Source organism: Erpetoichthys calabaricus, chromosome 3 (genome assembly GCF_900747795.2).
Source record: "Erpetoichthys calabaricus chromosome 3, fErpCal1.3, whole genome shotgun sequence".
In the NCBI taxonomy this organism is placed as follows: domain Eukaryota; kingdom Metazoa; phylum Chordata; class Cladistia; order Polypteriformes; family Polypteridae; genus Erpetoichthys; species Erpetoichthys calabaricus.
The window spans coordinates 270488750-270502419 of record NC_041396.2 but is presented as its reverse complement, the minus strand read 5'-3'; the positions used below and the strand labels follow the sequence as shown (position 1 = coordinate 270502419).

The 13670-nt window shown below is 42.2% G+C and overlaps 1 protein-coding gene across 1 annotated transcript in view; it reads right to left on the bottom strand.

Annotated features, from left to right (window-relative positions):
• The window catches only part of epoa (erythropoietin a), a 65617-nt gene that overhangs the window by 36436 nt on the left and 15511 nt on the right, over positions 1-13670 (bottom strand). The window lies entirely within an intron of this gene.

Sequence of the window (13670 nt, the reverse complement as noted above, 5' to 3'; positions counted from 1 at the left end):
TCACTGGCTTGTGTTTATTTTCATTTGTATTACTTTTTAATTGGTTTCTCTCTCTCTCTCTCTCTCTCTCTCCCTCTCCATCTTAGTAACTACATATATTTTGTGAATCATATTCTCTGTATTTTTTAGTTTATATGTATTTTGTGTTATACTCCTATGTTCTTTGTGCTTTCTGGGTATAACCCCAAGAAGTGGGCCACCCTGAGATCACTGTTTTAGGACCACCCTCAGTCTATATATTCGAGACTATGGAGCAGATCCTTTAGTGGTTTGATTTTTTTAGAGAGTGCATTTTTGTAAGATTTTATTTTCTGGTTTCTGGATTTGTTGCTTCTATTGCCTTGTGGATAGGATTTGTTTCTTGTGTTTTTCCCACTTTAGGCAAACCCTTTGCTGGTTTTAGCCATTTTTGTTCTTTTCGATTATTTTTCAAATAAATTCCTTTTTTAAAATGAAGATTATTTGTAGATTTGTTTCTCATGCCAAATATTTTCTTAGTTTTTTCCTTTTGGTTGAAAATAAATTTGAAACATTTCTCTAATGTTTAGGGCATGGTCAAGCTTAAGCCTAACAGTAGAGTTTTGGGTCAGGCTGCCTAGTGTGAGGCACATTTCTGCATAGGATAGGGAAGACCATGTACTAGTTTATTTGTGTTTTAAAGGCTTTTCACCCTTTTTGTTTCTTTGTTTTGTACTCCAATCACAACTTTTTGCCCAATAGAAGAGTGACTCTCTGCAATCCTGCGTTGATTACAAGAAGTGTAATACAATTACAATTAAAAATAACTACCTCCTGCATTAATTTAATTCCTACTCATCCAAGTCACTTGTTCCTCCTTCTTTACCAAACTAAGTTTAACTGTGATCTTATTCATATCTGTTGTGACATGGAGCTCCAAACAAGGTGAGAAGGTGAGTGAATACTGTAAAAAGACCCACAAAACATCACAAAGTAGCCAGTCTTCAACTGCCACCTTCAGCCTTCATCTTAAGCAGGCCCCAAAATGGGGACCTGGCTTTAAAAGTTTCAAAGATACAGGGAGATTACAACCTTGTGCATATTATTGAAAAAAAGTAATAAATTCCATGGACCAAAATTATGATACGGGAAATCAAGAACTATTTAGCATTATATGAATTGTTTAATTGATTTGATGGACTCAATTTCGGGCTCGGTTTGGTGGACTCAGGATTGGGCCACTGCTTTTTGCAGATGATGTTGTCCTGTTTGCTTCATCAGGCCGTGATCTTCAGCTCTCTCTAGATCGGCTCGCAGCCAAGTGTGAAGCGGCTGGGATGGGAATCAGCACCTCCAAATCCGAGACCATGGTCCTCAGCCGGAAAAGGGTGGAGCGCCCTCTCTGGGTTGGTAGCGAGATCCTGCCCCAAGTGGAGGAGTTCAAGTATCTCGGGGTCTTGTTCACGAGTGAGGGAAGAATGGAGCGTGAGATTGACAGGCGGATCAGTGCGGCATCCGCAGTAATGCGGGCTCTGCATCAGTCTGTCGTGGTGAAAAAGGATCTGAGCCGCAAGGCGAAGCTCTCAATTTACCAGTCGATCTATGTTCCTACCCTCACCTATGGTCATAAGCTATGGGTAGTGACCGAAAGAACGAGATCGCGAATACAAGCGGCTGAAATGAGTTTCCTCCGCAGGGTGTCTGGGCTTTCCCTTAAAGATAGGGTGAGAAGCTCGGTTATCCGGGAGGAGCTCAGAGTAGAGCCGCTGCTCCTCCGCATCGAGAGGAGTCAGATGAGGTGGCTCGGGCATCTGATCAGGATGCCTCCTGGAGGCTTCCCTGGTGAGGTGTTCCGGGCACATCTAACCGGGAGGAGGCCCCGGGGAAGACCCAGGACACGCTGGAGGGACAGCTCACCCTTTTGTCATTGAATTGACCACAAGAATTTGATGTACTTAAAATCTACTGAGTAGTTCAATTCTAGACCGGAAAATATTAATCAGAATATAAAAGATTATGTACTATGCTATAATATTTGAAATAAAGTTAGTTTGCTTCCCAGTGGGTTTATTATAGTCTTTACCTCCTCTCACGCACGTGCGCTTAGGGAGCCACGGAAAGACCCAAACTGTTACGTAAAACCGCATGCCAGAAGGGAATGGCAGGGTACTAATCTCTTTCTCTTTGTTTCAGCAGAAAGAAGGAAACACCACTGCCATGAATCCACCTCGAGTAACTAACCACGCAGTACCACTTCCGCATTCCCCCTGTCGACCTCTGATGACATCAACATCCCAGCATCCATCTTGGTTTCTTCCCAGCAGCCTTCACTACTCATTTCCAGTCCCTCTCCATAAAGGCTCCCCCATTCCGCCATGTTAATGTCTGTTGTGTATGATGTACTATACCCTGACTGAAAAATTTACTTCTGTTACAGTATATGGGGCCGGAAAACCCCAACCCTTTTTGCTTTGTTGTGTTTTCATTTACAGTGGCGTAGTCGGCAGGATAAATACAGTCCGAAAATATGTCTGAAGGACAGGACCTAAACGCAGTCTTTACCGAGATGGCGACGCAGCTCCAGACTCTACAACACGAGCAAGCCGCAATGAAGCGTGAGTTGGAGGAGACCAAAGCTCGACTCGCATCAGCTGAAGCGGTAAGACCAGAGCCCGCCCAACCTCCGCCTCCCCCAATTGTACCGTTGTCGGAGACGGATGATATCGAGTCTTACCTAGGCATCTTCGAAAGGACCGCCTCCCGGAACCAGTGGTAGCGGGCGGAGTGGGCGTCCATTCTCGCGCCATACCTGAAGGGCGCCTCACAGCAGGCCTATTATGACCTCCCCGAGGAGGAGGCTGCGAGTTATGACCGCCTCAAAGCAGAGATCCTTAGTAGCTACGGCATCACGTCAGACCTGCAGGCGAGTGAGTGGTGTTATTGGCAGTTCGACCCGGATCGCCCTGCCCGAGCCCAGGCTTTCGATTTTTGGGGCAAAATGAGCCGCTGGCTACGGTCAGAGGGACCCCAGGCACGCCGTGTAGTCAAACAAGTGGCATGTGAGGGTCTAGTGAACGCCATGCCGAGTTATCTCGCCCAGCAGGTCCGGCGACATCCCTATAGGGATATGAAGGGCCTCCTAGAGGTCCTGGAGCGTCAGCTTGCGGTACACCGAACCGGGGGGTCGGAAAAGCCGGCTCGCAGTGCGCGACAGGGACGCGCCATCATACCCGAGCCCACCCGCCGCGTTGCGGAAACACTGGTGAAGCCCCGAGACAAGCTAGGCCCCCCACGCTGTTTCAAGTGTGGTGAGGTCGGCCATCTCCTACCATCCTGCCCATTGAATGTGGAACCAATGGACTGCAGCTGGGCCGCTCCTGAGAGGTACTGTGCTCTGTCCAATCCCGAATACTGGAGTAGTGTTAATAAATGGATATGCTGTACTCGCCTTGTTCGATACCGGGAGCAATATCACCATTGTTGCTCGCCATCATGTACTACCGCGACAATGGCTAAACCAACACGTAAAAATTACATGTGTACATGGGGAGACCAGATCGTATAGGTCCGCTAATTGTTATATTTCCTGGAAGGGGGACTTAAATCGAGTATCAGTGGCAGTGCTACCCGAACCCCCCTTCCCGGTAATTTTGGGACACAACTGGTCGAAAAATAAAAGCGGTAGTATAAAAACCACTTCTGTTGCCAAGTTGGGTCTTGTTATGGGTGGGCGGAGCGCCCTCCCTGCGGCTTCCTCGCCGTGCACAGCGGCAAACACTGATGACGTAGGCAGCCAGGAGGAAGATTCTCAAGCGACGGACCCTTACCCGGAAGCACCAGGTGAGAGCCCGAGCCAAGTAAACAATAATCCCCCAGGACAAGTCGATCCTCTGGATAACATGACCCATTTATTTAGATCCACACCCGCCTCATTTAAAAGGGAACAGTGGAATGATGATTCCCTGAAGTTTGCCCGGAATGCTGTTGTTTCTGTAGATGGCCAATTGTCAGACACTCCCCTGCCACCGGTGCCCTACTTTGTACTAGACAACGATCTGCTGTATCGAGTCGCGAGTCACAAAGGTGAGATGTGGAAGTTGTTGCTAGTGCTGCGGACCTTCCGGCAGGAGATTTGTGAACTAGCTCATGCCCATCACTTAAGCGCCCATCTCGGGGCCGAAAAAACTTTAGAGAGGATAAAACTCTATTTCTGTTGGCCGGGAATAAATGAGGAGGTCCGACGTTTGTCAGTCCTGTCCGGAATGTCCGATACGTCAGATTCCTAGGAGGGACCGTGCTCCTCTCGTTCCCATTCCCCTGATAGATGTCCCCTTTGAAAGAATCGGAATGGACCTTGTCGGACCCCTGGAGCCTTCGAACCGTGGCTATAAGTATATATTAATCATGGTTGACTACGCGACTCGGTACCCAGAGGCAGTTCCATTACGCTCCGCTAATACAAAGAACATCGCACGGGAATTGGTCGCCCTTTTTTCTAGAGTGGGAATACCTAAAGAAGTCCTCATGGACCAAGGTATGCCCTTTACCTCGGATATGTTCGGGGAGGTGGCTAAGTTACTCCGTATCAAGCATCTGAAAACGTCTGTTTACCACCCGCAAACAGACGGGCTGGTAGAGCATTTTAATCAGACGCTTAAACAGATGCTACGCAAAGTAGTCAGCGCAGATGGTAGGAATTGGGACCAACTTTTGCCGCTTGTGCTTTTTGCCTATCGAGAGGTGCCCCAAGCCTCCACGGGCTTCTCCCCTTTTGAGCTGCTCTATGAATGCCAGCCCTGGGGACTTTTGGACATGTTAAAAGAAGGATGGGAAGCTGAGGCTCCTCCCTCCACAAACATATTAGAGTACATCGCGCAACTGCGTGACAGACTGAATAAGATTAGACCCCTTTTAAAAGACCATATGACTCGTGCTCAAGCAGCGCAAGCTTGGTGTTACAATCGGAACTCGGCTCTCAGGGAATTCCATCCTGGGGACCGAGTGATGGTGCTCATGCCCTCGTCTCACTCTAAGTTATTGGCCCATTGGATGGGTCCATAAGAGATTAAGGAGAGAAAAGGGCTTGTCGACTCTTTGGTGAAACAACCAAATCGTCGACCATGCGAGAGGGTGTACCATGTGAACTTGTTGAAGCCATGGAGAGATTGGGTAGACACCCCAACCTCCAGTACAGCCCTCTCCCTTTTTTCCGACAAACTGACCCTTAATCTCGGTCCTGAGTTGTCCCCCTCTCAACGCCAGGAGCTGGAACAAGCAATCCTGGCTGTTCCAGAAGTGGTCAGTGAGTTACCTGGCCGCACTTCGCTGATTGAGCACGATATCATCACTGACCCAGGGGTGGTGGTCCGGGAGAGGCCCTATCGCCTCCTGGAGGCAAAACGTGCAGAAGTAGAAATGGAAATCTGGCGAATGTTGGACATGGACATTATTGGAGAGAGTCACAGTCCGTGGTCCAGTCCTATCGTCCTCGTTTCCAAGCCAGATGGTTCCTGGAGATTCTGTAACGACTTTAGACGTCTCAACCAGGTCTCCAAATTTGACGCTTACCCTATGCCTAGAGTGGATGACCTCATCGAGCGTTTGGGTATGGCTCAGTACCTGACTACTCTTGACATGACCAAAGGGTACTGGCAAATTCCCTTAACGGCATCCGCAAAAGAAAAAACTGCCTTTAGCACCCCTAGTGGACGTTGGCAATATAAGGTCCTTCCATTTGGGCTGCACGGGGCGCCAGCGACCTTTCAGCGTCTGGTAGACAGAGTGCTAAGGCCCCACCAGTCCTATTGTGCTGCCTACCTGGATGACGTGGTCATCTATTCCGGCACCTGGGAGGAACATATATTGCAGGTGTACACTGTTCTCGCCACTCTAGCGAAAGCCGGCCTCTGCATCAACCCTCGTAATTGATACTTCGGCTTAAAGGAGGCCAAATATTTAGGCTACCTAGTGGGGCGGGGACAAGTGAAGCCACAATGTTCCAAGATAAAAGACATCCTGGAATGGCCCCATCCGAGTACCAAGAGACAGGTGCAAGCCTTCTTGGGGTTAGCAGGGTACTACCGCCGGTTCGTACCTTGTTTCTCCGAGAGAGCAGCACCCTTGACTAATCTCACAAAGAAACGGGCTCCTTTATATGTGGTATGGGATGAAACTACGGAACAAGCATTCAGTGACCTGAAGAAGGCCCTGACAACGGCACCAGTACTACGAACCCCTGACTTTTCTTTGCCCTTTCTTCTCCAGACTGAGCTTCGGACACAGGCTTAGGTGCCGTGTTGAGCCAAAGCGTCGATGGTGTCAAGCACCCCGTTATCTACCTGAGCCGGAAACTGTTGGACCGGGAGACCAGGTATGCAGTTGTGGAGAGGGAAGCCTTGGTCATCAAGTGGGAGGTGACTTATCTCAGGTACTATCTGTTGGGTCGTGAGTTTACTCTGGTGACGGACCATGCCGCGCTTCAGTGGATGGCCCTTCACAGGGAGTTGAACCCTTAAGTTACCAGGTGGTTTTTGGACCTGTAGCCATACAAGTTTACCGTTACTTGTCGTCGGGGCAACCTGCAAGCCAACGCCGATGCCCTCTCCCGGGTTCACGACCTCTCGGTCTGGTGCGCCCGACCCGATGGGTCAGGGCTGAGGGGGGGGGGTCATGTCACACACGTGCGCTTAGGGAGCCGCCGAAGGACCCAAACTGTTACGTAAAACAGCATGACAGAAGGGAATGGCGGGGTACTAACCTCTCTCTCTTTGTTTCAGCAGAAAGGAGGAAACACCACCGCCATGAATCCACCTCGAGTAACTAACCACGCAGTACCACTTCCGCATTCCCCCTGTCGACCCCTGATGACGTCAACATCCCAGCATCTATCTTGGTTCCTTCCCAGCAGCCTTCACTACTCATTTCCGGTCCCTCTCCATAAAGGCTCCCCCATTCCGCCATGTTAATGTCTGTTGTGTATGATGTACTATACCCTGACTGAAAAATTTACTTCTGTTACAGTATACGGAGCCGGAAAACCCCAACCCTTTATGCTTTGTTGTGTTTTCATTTAAACTCCCTAAAACAGACCTTGGGAGGAGCTAACCACGTACTTCATTATGGGCTTTTCCCTTCAAAGTATTTTACCGCCATATTTGTTATAGACAGAATTTCAAAGAGTGCACACTTTATTCCATTGAAAAAATTCCACACTTCTAAAGAACCAGCATTTTTTTAAAGAGGTATAAATAAGGCCTCAATGGCATCACCCATGGTAAGAAAAATTGCAGCAACAGATTATAAATGAAAATATTAATACAAACAGTATACAAATATGATGTACAGTAATTACTCCAAAGCCCTGAAATCATAACATGTATAAATACAACTTATATTCTGCGGCTGTGATCAATCATTTGAAATTGTAATTTAAGTATGCTTTTCAATTTTCTTTCATTATTAGGGATGCAGTAAACTTTCGGGAACCAATATTCAGCCAAAAAGTATAAAAAAATTACAATTTGATCTTTAGATGAATGAGTAAAAATGTGACATTTTTTGGCCAAAGATGGGTGGCTCTTTCCATGGTTTTCCTGTGTTGGTGGTTATGGATGATGCTTTCAAATAGTGCCTCCTGCTTTATAGGGAAAAGACAGATATCTCAAACCACATTAGACTTTGGGGTTTGGAAGGCAGAGGAGTGTAATGGTTATTATTTACAATGAGAAATGGCAGCAGTAGTGACATACTTCATGATACTGCAATGATTTAATTGAGGTAAAAGCAAATGGACAAGGGAAGGAAGAAGAAGAAAGGATCATGCCAAACTCATTGGCATGAACTGAGGAACAATGTTGTTTAAATAAGTTGGCTAAACAATGTGGATCAATACAACTTGCCAGCCAAGGAATGGACAGAGTACCTTAACAAGCTAACTTTCTTGCATATATATTAGCTTTGTGAATTACTTTGTTTTATAGGTTATAAAAATATTTGGGAATGCATAAACAATTTAATAGTTGGATGCAAGATCTTGAAATGTACAAGCCACAGACTGCAAGAGCACAGTCATTCTAGCCAAGGTAAGTTGGCCAATCTTAAAGTATTTATTTACTGACCCTCTTATGCTAGTATAAGCTGTTTTTTTAGGTACATTTGCATATAAATATGAAAAGCACCTACTGTCATTGTAATGTTTGCATGTGTTTGTTAACATAGAATAACTCTGCTCCCAGTAGACTAATTTTGTAGAGATTTAGTACACTTATTCTTTAAGGAAGTTTTTCAGGAAAGTTAAACTTTCTAAGAGACATCTTGAATAAAGACTCTCTTCCTATTGAAAAAAAATTCCAAATTTTTGAATTCCTCTATCTTAAATTAGAGAAACATCCTGTTTAACTTCAATTATGAATTAGGTTAGTGTTTAAGCTTAATTTGAGAGAGATTACTTCAGTTTGTTTATTTTGTATATCTATTTTACTCATCTGACAGCCACTTCTAACAACAAACACTGACATTCCTGTAGAGTCATGTGCATGGCAGAGGCTTCTGAGGATGCTGCCTGTAAGAGTGATAGCATTTGCTTGTGTGAACCTCTGACATACCAGGTTACTTCTTCTGCTGCTTGTAATGATAGTGGGTAAATTGTATGTTTTTTGTGACCTTAAAAGTAAGAAACACACGCAATTAACTTATCTATAAATCAATGAAAGTGATACTTTATATGAATATTCATGTGATCCGTAACTCAGACACCATTCTTATTCCACAAGGCATCACAGTCACCTGCTATACAGCATTGTCCAATACAGCCAATAATTTTAGCTACAGCATTTTTGACTTTTCTAACTCTCCATCGAGTACTGTTTTTGAAAAAATCTTCCACATCAACAACTAACAATACTTCAAAAAATGCATAAATTATATCACTTGATTTGAAATCTACAACTACAGCTACAAACTATTTTATTCTCGTAAAGCAAATTTAGACTGTTTTTAATGTTAATTAATATTGTAAAATGCTATTAAAAAAGAAATATTTATTTCATGTACTCTAGCAAAACATGTACAGTAATTACATTTTGTTATCACTGATATTTATGAGAATGACTTACTTTTGCAAAAATATTTAATAAAAAAAGAATGTGACTCTTTGATGAAGTAAATTAAAAAATTGTAAAATGGCCCAACTTTCAATCTTAGTTAACTAAGTCTCCAAATGCACCTGAATGTTATACCATTCATATATTTTCCTTGTTTTTGTTTGCCATCATAATGGGAAAGTGTATGTTAGTTAATGTACATCCATCCATCCATCCATTTTCCAACCCGCTGAATCCGAACACAGGGTCACGGGGGTCTGCTGGAGCCAATCCCAGCCAACACAGGGCGCAAGGCAGGGAACCAATCCCGGGCAGGGCGCCAACCCACCGCAGGACACACACACACGCCAAGCACACAGTAGGGCCAATTTAGAATCGCCAATCAACTTAACCTGCATGTCTTTGGACTGTGGGAGGAAACCGGAGCACCCGGAGGAAACCCACGCAGACACGGGGAGAACATGCAAACTCCACGCAGGGAGGACCTGGGAAGTGAACCTGGGTCTCCTTACTGCGAGGTAGCAGCACTACCACTGCGCCACCGTGCCGCCCTAGTTAATGTACATATATACTATAAATTATCATTCATAATTTACAAAACTATTTTCTTAATGTTTTTATTTATATATCTATTTTCAGTTAAGTTAAACTTAAAATATGTCATCTTTGAAAAAAACTGACTTTAATAAATTTAAACTATTTTTCATCACCTTTTCATTTTATATTTCATTTTTATTGAAAACTATAGAAAGGCAAAAAATAAAAAAGTATGGTGTTCAGCATTGAGTATTCAGCCCAGTATATTTTTGAAACTTAGCTTTAGCTAAGAATTTTTGTTTTGGTACATAACAACAACAACAACATTTATTTATATAGCACATTTTCATACAAAAAAATGTAGCTCAAAGTGCTTTACATAATGAAGAAAAGAAAAATAAAAGGCAAAGTAAGAATTAAAATAAGACAACATTAATTAACATAGAATAAGAGTAAGGTCTGATGGCCAGGGAGGACAGAAAAAAAAAAAAAAAAAAATTCCAGACAGCTGGAGAAAAAAAAAAAAAAAGCATAATTATTTTGCTCCTTGGTGAAGACTCATTCAGATATTCTTCACAATATTCCAGTAATGAGCGTTTGCCCTCATAGTAGCAGACCCATCAAAACCCTCAGCCCTGTATGGCTGAAGTTTAGTGTGCCAATATAGATACACAGCGATTATCTCATTTTAAATATTGCATTTTACAGTGTATTGACAGCAGAATTCTTATTTAAATGCTAATCTTTGTATGTCATATTTAGAATATTTGTTAGAAATATGAAGGTAAGAAGCTTGCATTTTTACGTTGACTGTTTTGCAATGTGTTTAAATTATTTAATTACATAATTCATAAAATGAATGGGGGTGATGCAAAGGTTACTGCTGGTGCATCACAAATCTAGCTTTCTGGATTTAAATCATTTTCCCCATTATTATCTGTGTGGAATATCCATGTTTTTCTGTATGTGGGTGGCTTTTCCACTGAGTACTCTGGCTTTCCTAAGTTGGTGATGTGTTGGATGTTGACAAGCTTGTAGCACATACAAGTAAGAATTTCATGGTGTACATGTGAAAATATTAACTTTACAAACCTATGAAACAGAACTAGACTAAGCAGATTTAAATACATTAGCATGTCTGTGAAAGTGGATGGCCCAATGGAGCACTGGTTAAAACTGTTGCCTTACAGTTGTGCAATCTTAGCTTTAAATCGTGGTCTAGGCACAGCTTATGTTGACTTTGGCCTATTCATTCTTTCCATATCTGTAAGGCTTCTTCTCGAGTTCCAGTTTTACCCTCACATCCCAAAGACATGTAAGGGTAAGTAGGGGCTGTGTGAGTGTGGATGTGTCCATGGATGTTCTCTGCAGTCCAATGAGATGTACTGTAGGTTTCTTTTCCATCGTAAATTTTCCCTCATTTTTACAGTTACAGTACAAAACAATAATCTTCACATTTAAAAATTATTATATTTTTATAGCCCTTGTTTAGATTTATTGCAGAAAACAAACGTCTCAAAATGAGAGAACCGTTTAAAAAAACAAACACAAAATGACAATAAATATTTTTTAGTAATAGTACGAAAATTTACTGAATTGAAAACAAAAATGTCAAACAAATACTGACACTCCCAAAACAGGTTAACAACACTGATGGCTGCAATGTTCACATCTCTACAAGGCACTGTTAATGGAACCACCTACTGTTTTTTACACCTCACAAGAAAATTATAACTGCCACTCAGCTGTACTCTTAATGACTGAAATGAGCACACTGTGTCTAAGAACAGACAGAAGTCAGTAATCAAAAACAAACATAAGAAAACCAAATACCAAGGTTGAGAACCAAAAGGTGTAATCGAAATTATTCCTCTAACTAACTAACACACAGGAGTACATTTTGTTGAAAATCCAAAGATGTGGATGGATGAAACTGTATGCAGCCCTCTGAAATACTAGGCTGTTGACTGGGAAAAGGAATAATAATAAACAAGAACACTCTAAACTAGATTCTTGGATGTGACTTTTAGGCCAAAGACAAGAATGCAGTCATACACCCTCAAATTAAAACTCCAGAAGGGAGCAGGCAGTATGTAGTCTATAGCCAAACAGGAGTCAAAAATCGAAAAAGCAAAGCACAACAGTTCACCAAAGCCAACAACAAAATGGCACCAGTCATATGAAAACACTACGAAATGCCATTGACCAAGAAAAATAAGACAACAAAATAGGGATATGTAATGTTTAAAAATGAAGTAAAGGCAGTTACAGTTTGTTTGTTCTTCTCCACTTTCTGCCTATCTGGGAGTACACCAAACACAGCTGTCAGTTGCAATGTTCGCAGGTTGGATCTTGCCCTGAAAACATTTTGGACAATTTTAAATGAGACACATGTCCTCGATAAAAGATTTAAAGTTGAATAATTGAATTCTTTGCGATAATGGAGCTGGAGTGAATTCTGTGTTATATACTATATGAAACTAGAAAAAAATAAATTTTCACTTAGAGGATCTGTTCAAAACTTCTGATCAATAACATTTTGGAATATGCATTTATATTGGGGAAAAGAATTCTCTTTCCTCTTTTCTACTCATAAAGGTTTATTCTGGCTTTTGGCATTCCTCTATTTCTCTTGTGTGGGGGTTGAATTTAGTTCTGTTAAGCTTGATTTGATTGCATGGACTGTTACTTGGTTTTAATAAAATCAGTTAAAAAATATCATTAGAGTAATCCTTATGAATAGCCATGTGTTCTTGAAAGAACAATTCTGGTGCATGAACATCACATTCTGGGACCCAAGAATGAATCTCTTTACCCTTTCCAGTTCACTAAATAGTACAACGTAACAACCCAAAGTTTGGAATCCAGAATTGTTTGGACCACATTCCTAATCCCCCATCAACTTTCACAACGGGTGATGGAGAAATGACAGATAGGTTTTAATTGGAAAATGTGACACATCAAGTGAATCATAAATTCGGTAGACAGAACTAAACTACAGGACACTTAAAGCACATGCTTAATAGTTTTTAGGGACTTGTATATCTTGGAGAAAGATTTTGGGACAGAACCAACAGGTAGATGTTTTACATATAAAGTAATTCTTTCTATCTCACTCAGTAACCAGGGACTAATTTCCATTTTTGGCCTGTATACTCCTTAACGGAAGTTTCCACTATCAACAAGTTCTTGCACACTTGCCTCTAAATATCCCATTGATTTTAGGCATATAGAATCAACTTTAAGTAACAGTGGCTTAAAGCCAAATTGGAACTTGAAAGACAATATGCAGATAGAATATGTACTTACAATGGTTCTGGAGAATTCTGCTAAACAAGTATATCTCAATTATTCTGAAAGAAATTGGCTGTACAATGCAAATATTTTTTCACATCCTGGTTAGTGTGTTCTGTTTGTCATTTAGTAGAGGTTACATTTAATTTAGTGCCTACCTTGGCACAAAAGAATCTCCAAAATCTCAAAATGAGCCATGGCCTTTCCATATTAGTATCTTCAAATTGTTGTGAAAGTAATGCTCCAACTCCAACACTGGATGTGTCTCCTTCCTAGGAGCCCTAGTGAATATTACCTTGAGGTTTTCAAATGCCCAGTGACTCTTGCTGTCCACAGAAACCATTTACAATAGACTTTTCTTAGTTAGTGTAGTTTCTAGGGTAATGATGGTGCTGAATTTTTTAATAAATCTAAGGAAAAAGTTAGCAAAGCCAGTAAGTTGTTGCTCTTGAACCTTCTAAATCTGAATTGTTTGGACTCTTAGCTTAGTTCATGCTAGGACCTGACTAAGAAGTCTTATACCTTAAAAAGGCTACTGAAGAACAATGAAATTCAGACTTTCCTAATTTACCAAATACAGTAAATGATTTTTTGAAAGATGTGAAAGAACTTTCTAAGCATGACACATATATTTGCAGAAAAACTGTAAATATCATCAGTGTAGACCAGTATGTCACAAAAAATATACCGTTTACATTCAAATGATGTTGGCTCCGATGGTGGGGTAGGATACCGGTCAGGCCTGGTAGGCCCAAACGTGTTGTGAGGGTCTGCTGGGAA